At 58.2% G+C, this 6000-nt stretch overlaps 1 long non-coding RNA gene across 1 annotated transcript; it reads right to left on the bottom strand.

The window, feature by feature from the left end:
* Nucleotides 1-1192: 1192 nt before the first annotated feature.
* Nucleotides 1193-4659, bottom strand: LOC122231967. The gene is made up of 4 exons (XR_006209282.1): nt 4436-4659; nt 3319-3725; nt 1988-2097; nt 1193-1318 (listed from the first exon to the last, which is right to left on the bottom strand). It is a non-coding gene; the product is annotated as an uncharacterized LOC122231967 (long non-coding RNA).
* Nucleotides 4660-6000: the final 1341 nt, after the last annotated feature.

The raw sequence follows: 6000 nt of genomic DNA, 5'->3' as shown, positions 1-6000 counted from the left end.
GGGGGGAAGGGTGCCACCCTGGGGAGAGGCTGGTAGAACCTCGTGGGGGGCTGGGGACAGGCAGGAGTTGCCGTCAGAGGGGCCTGGTGGCAGCAGCAGGGAGGAAAGAAGCCAGGGGTCGGTCTCCGTTCGGCCTCCAGTCTAGGAAGACTTCATGTGCCCAGGACTCCGTTTCCCCCACCCTGCCACCTTCCTGCCGAGGTCTGTGTGAGGGGAGCAGGGGTGTGGCACTGGGGGCACCCATCCCGGCCCCTCCCCATCCTCTCACGTCATCCCACACGGAGGCAAAGTGTCCTCTCTGAGCCTCACTTGAAGTTCCAGAAACTGCTCCAAGGCATGACTGGAACCCCCAGACCTACTGTAACGTCCCTTCTTGAAGTTCGGGCTCGGCCGTCTGTGGCCTCCCCAGTCCTGCTCGCGGATCGCGCCCCGGGCAGACACTGCCTTCCTCGGCGGCGTCCAGTCTTCCGGAAACCAGCTCCCGGGCCCAGTGACCACACAGGGTAGACGTGGGAGCAGGATGGCCGGGCAGCCCCACGTCTGCCCTCTCCACAGCCCCGGTCTCCGCTGCCCGCTGCCTCCTGGCCCCACACACGGGTGCTGCCCCAGACTAACCGACGGTCTGATTTCCCCCTCCCTGGGCCCTGGGCCCTCACACGGCGCTGTCCTGCAGGCCAGGCTCCCTCCCGGGCCCCTCTGGATTCCTGGGCTGCCCTCATCTGGCTGGACCTTCACCTGCATCTGTGTCTCCTGCGGTCCTCAAGCCGAGACTGTCCTCCTCCTGGGCACTGATCCCATCAATAGCTCCAGCTGGGACGCCCTTGGGATTTCTATGTCCACAGGTGGGAACCCCACCCTCCAGCCTCTGGGCGCTTCTCACTGAGGGACAGCGTCTGCCCCAAGAGTCTGGCTCAGGGACGCCAGCCCGTGGAGGTTGCTGATAGCCCAGGGGGGCTTGGGGGCCATCTTGATCGGGAGGTGGGGAGAGAGGTCCGGAGAGGCCCATCCCAGAACCCGATCACACGGGGAGGAGGGACGGAGGCCCAAACACATGAGGGGCCAGACAACTACCCAGAGGCCCTCACTCCAGAAAAAGGGGGCCTTGCAATTTATAACGAACATTTTCAAATAGCTAAAGAAACACACGAAGAAAGAAATAGTATAGCCAGGAATCGGACACACAAACCAATACTGTAAGATACCAACTCCTACTCATTGAATCGGCAAAAATTAAAACGATACCCACTGCTTCCAAGGCGTTGCGTGAAGCGGACGCTCCTGCTTCGAGATCTTTCCAGAAAGCAGTTTTCATAGTCTTCTATGTAGAAAAATGTGTCCCCAAAGTCAAAAGATGGGGAAAAGGGTATGTAAACAAAGATGTTTAGTGCAGCGATATTTGCAATACATAAAACCCAGAACGACATAACTACCCAGCGATAGAGAAACAGGTAACGAAGGATCCCAGCGCAGTCCCCACGCACTGTGGGGTTTTATGGGGCGGGACGAGCACCGTACGGTAAGCACAGACCCCCTTCGTGAGTACGTGTGTCAGAACGTATAGGTGACTGGGGTGCACGCGCACATCTATCAGAGGAAAATGCTGCCGTGGGATTTACCCACACCCCGTGCCGGGTGAGGTAATGAACACCCTTTACTCAGCTCCTTTCTGCATTTGCCAACTACGTTACAAAAATGTGTTACTTTTGTGATCACGAAAGTTATAGAAGTAGAAATGTGCCCAATTACTACTCATTGGACCAAACTACTGCAGACCCTCCATCCAACCCATGTCCGCTTTCCCAGCTGGACAATATGCTGGGAAGGCTGTGCCTGGACCCTGGGCCTCCCGGGGAGGCCCCCCCCCACCGCCCGCACCAGGGCCGCTCTTATCACAGCAAAGGCAGAATCGGGGCATCCCTCCGAGCCTATCTGGGGGGATGTCCTCAAAGACCCAGGTCAGTAACAACCGTTTCTCTTGATAACTCACAGTAAACAAACAGGCAGGGATGGGACTCCAGGTGACTCTGGCCTCCCTCTGGGCCAGGGTGAGTGACAGCTGCACTGCAGGGGGTGGGCAACTGCTCCAGTGAGCACAGCCTGTGGGCACAGAGCCTCCTGCCGATGCGTGCCATCACCTTGGGCACCTGCTGGTGCCGGGCAGCAGGACAGAGGGACACCAACTCTCCGTCTGTCTCCATCTCTCCCCCCTCTGCCTCCTCAGCCCCCTGCCCCTGCAGAGACAGTGCTCCCCCTTCCCCTGGGAAGGCAGAGGCACAGGAAAGACAGATAACAGATCAGAGGCGACTCCGTGGGGGTGAAGATAACCCTTGGAGTCCAGGAATGGGGGGGGCGGGGAGGCGGGGAAGCATCAAACGTCCCATCCCGTGACTTGTGATGACTCAGTAACTCGGCTCAGGCTCCTTCATGAAAACAAACCACCCCGTTTAAGACAAAGGTTAATGACTTTGGTGATCACGGGACAGCCCAGGGCCCGCCCTCACCTGCTGTGGCCGGTCCTCAGCTCCAGGGAACAGCAGAAGCTGGGCATGTGTCATGAGCAACCAATCCCCCCCCCCACACACACATGCCAGGGGCCCCAGGGCTTCAGGGTGACATCCTGTCCTTAACGCCCTGGGGGAGGGACGTCCCAGGGCGGTGCCCTCCCCTTGGCTTCCTGCCCAGCACACAGACGCCTCCACCCATTCTCCATGATTTCAAAGGGGGGTATCCTCCTTCCCCTAAGACTAAGGTGTAAAATATCTAACGCTGAACCTGTGGCCTGTTGAAATAAAACCCGGCACACCAAACCGCAAAGTTGATCAAGGATCAAATCCACTTTGCAACAGCTTCCATAGCTGTCTGGTCCCTGTCAGCCACACGGTTTTTTTGTTTGTTTGTTTGTTTGTTTGTTTAATGTTTATTTATTTTTGAGACAGAGAGAGACAGAGCATGAGTGGGGGAGGGGCAGAGAGAGAGAGGGAGACACAGGATCGGAAGAAGGCTCCAGGCTCCGAGCTGTCGGCACAGAGCCTGACGCGGGGCTGGAACTCACGGACTGTGAGATCGTGACCCGAGCCGAAGTCGGATGCTCGACGGACTGAGCCCCCCAGGTGCCCTCACAGGTTCTTAAGATTTCTGAGTGAAATCTTAAAGATTTCTGAGTGAAAATTTCTATTGTTAGTGACAATGCAGTGAGCAGGCCGGCCCTGGTCCCCTCGTTCGGCACAGCCGGCTGCCTGAGGCTGGGGGGGGGGGGCGGACTCCGATTGTGGATTGACTCACACGGTTCAGGAACAGTTGTAAAAACCACAAACTAACCTGGGCTAAACCGAATCCGGCGACTGAACAATTGTGCGCCAGGGACAGTGGCGTTACTCCAAGAATGCAAGACTGTTTCGCGGGGCAAGGTCAAGGCGTGTAATTGCCACATCGAGAGGATGAAGGGCGGCAAGTTGGTAACCCTCTTGCAAACGTAGGAAGGCATTTCATCGAGTTGACGCCCGTTCACAACCACTGGTAAAGCTGCTGCCGGGAGAAGGAAGGCCAGTGGGTGTTTGTGCAGAAGTCCCCGCCGTCCTTGACGGGCCCAGGGGTGACAGTGGGAGCGTGGCTCGCACCGCGTGTGCCCACGTCGTGCCCGACGAGCTGTCATGAGGCAAGAACAATGAAGGGCAAAAGGATGAAAAACCGTCGCTTCCGTCGGTGTGATTTTGTGTTGAAGTTATCTGTAAAAATCAAAGATCGCCAGTGCTAGAACCGGATTTCCAAGGGAGGGGAGGCCGCCGGGAGGCAAACGCTGAGGAGCCACGCGGTTCACAGCATCGCACACACGCCCCGGACCGGATCTCACGACAGGCCTTCAGGACCTCCACCCCCGAGCCGCGGAACTTCCAGAGGAGGAGGAGGCCTGGATTCCCGGAGGGACCTGCTCCTTTGCGGGAGGAGAACCTGCTGCTCCTTGGGCCCATGGCCTCCATCCGAAGGCCGGCAGGCGCCCAGCGCCGCTGCAAATCCGGCAGGTTCTCCGTGGGGGTGGCTCGCTGTGGACGTGTGAGCCATGTGTGGACGTGTGAGCAGAGCACGTCCGCGAAGGAGAGCAGAGGGGGACACGCTTTTTCAGGCGCACTCGCTATAAGGCCACACAAGTAAGACGTGTGCCCTCGACAAAACGTGCAGAGAAGCTGAGGGAACAGCAGAGACGGGGGAGACGGGAGAGACGTAAGAGACAAGAGACAGGGGAAGGGAGAGACAGGAGACGGGGCAGCACCAGGAGTGTGGGCCCAGCGGCCCTGCGGAAGGTGGGGAGGCCACGTCTAAACAGTCCCGGGGTAAACCCCTCTGGAGAACCCGCTGCCCTGGAAATAATTCGAGGGGGGGCACTTAGTCTCAGGCAAAACCCCACTGCTTCCAGAATAAAGCGTGAGGGCATCTTCACCATTGATCGTGTGGGCAGGGAGCAGGGAGACACCAGGGACAGCGAGGCCAGGCCAGCGGCTGCGTGGGGAGGAAGCTCGCGGCACACATGTTCCGGAATGTCTCAAGCCGCCCTGCAGGTTGACGGGAAGGGGCAGAGCCTCCAGAGACAAGGACACTTGAGCAGGTATCTCCGAGGCAGGGAAGGAAGGGACAGCCCACCAGAGCTGAGCCCCCTGTGCGGTTCTCTTGGGGGGGGGGGCGCTGGGGTTCTGGAATGTTCTATGCCTTTGTCTGGGTGACTGTTACCCGGATATGCCTGCTTTATGGAAGGTCATCAACCCATAGGACAGTAACAAACACACGTACGTACAAATACATTTATTTCGGGGAAAATGGACACTGCGGGGATGAGCCACATTCGGGAAACTTGCTATAATCACGGAAGGTACACCCAACACACTGAGTACTTCTCGTGTTCCACATCAAACGTGGCATCGGAAAGAAAAATTTAATAGAAGGTGAAAAAAATGAAATGAGTGAAACTGTACCTTCAGTTTAAAATTTTTTTAATTTAATAAAAGGAAAATAAAAATCGTGCACAGACAGTATAATCTCAAGCAGTGAGGCAGTGAGGGTGCGTGTGTCACTCACGCACGTGCACACCTATCCAGGTGACCCTCGGCCCTTGTGCACAGACCCTGCAGTAGAGATCCCGCGAGCAACTTTTGGCTTCTGAAAACTTCGCTCCTCGCAGTGTCCTGCTGCCGGGAAGCCTGACCGATGACACAAGCAGCGGATGGACACGTGTCCTGTGATTTACGTGTCCCCTGTCCCCTGTTCGTACAACAGAGCAGACCAGCCGAGTGAGGAGAACACGTTCATCGTCCCGTCCCGCGTCTATCAGGACCCGGAGTGTCCCGGGGCAGCTGGTGGGCCGTGGGGGGTCCTGGGGTCCACGGAACAAGGGGAGGGGACACTTAGCTCATCCGCAGTGGGGGGCTGAAAACGCTCAGGGGCCTTTACCTTCCTTTGTGAAAGAAGTTGTTGGGCAAACGTGGGGAGGGGCTGCGGTCTGAGGTGGGGGGGAGGGGCGCCGGCCCCACGACAAACCGTTTGCTCACAATGCGCCCTCATTTTTGTTGGGCTGCGAGGGAGGTGTCCACCCCGTGCAGCCGAGGGTGGGGCCGTCACTTTTCAGGCCCCGGGACCCGGCACCCGGACAGGGGTCGGGAGGTGGGGATGCTTTAGCGCCTCAGTCTGTTTCCAACCACGACCGTAGTAAAAGCAAAGGCTCATCTAGTCGGTTCCCCTGTTCACCGGAACTGCCTGGCACTTCCTGCCACGAAGACCACTGAGCGTGGCTGCGGGGCTCCCGTGGCCCCCGGGCAAGCGAAGCTGGGGACGGAGGCCCAGGTGCCTGTCCGGCCACCTCCCCGGATGCACCCATCTGGGGACAGCCGCGGGACCCCCTCATCTGGCCAACCGTGAGAGCCCAGGCAGCCTCGGGCCTTCGGGGGAAGAGAGAAGAAAAGCAGTTAGAGAAATAACAGGACGAACCGCGCCTCAGAAGGAAATGATGCCACC

The sequence above is a fragment of the Panthera tigris genome, chromosome A1, assembly GCF_018350195.1.
Source record: "Panthera tigris isolate Pti1 chromosome A1, P.tigris_Pti1_mat1.1, whole genome shotgun sequence".
Lineage (NCBI taxonomy): Eukaryota > Metazoa > Chordata > Mammalia > Carnivora > Felidae > Panthera > Panthera tigris.
The sequence above is the reverse complement of the archived record's forward strand: the minus strand, read 5'-3'. Positions and strand labels throughout refer to the sequence as shown.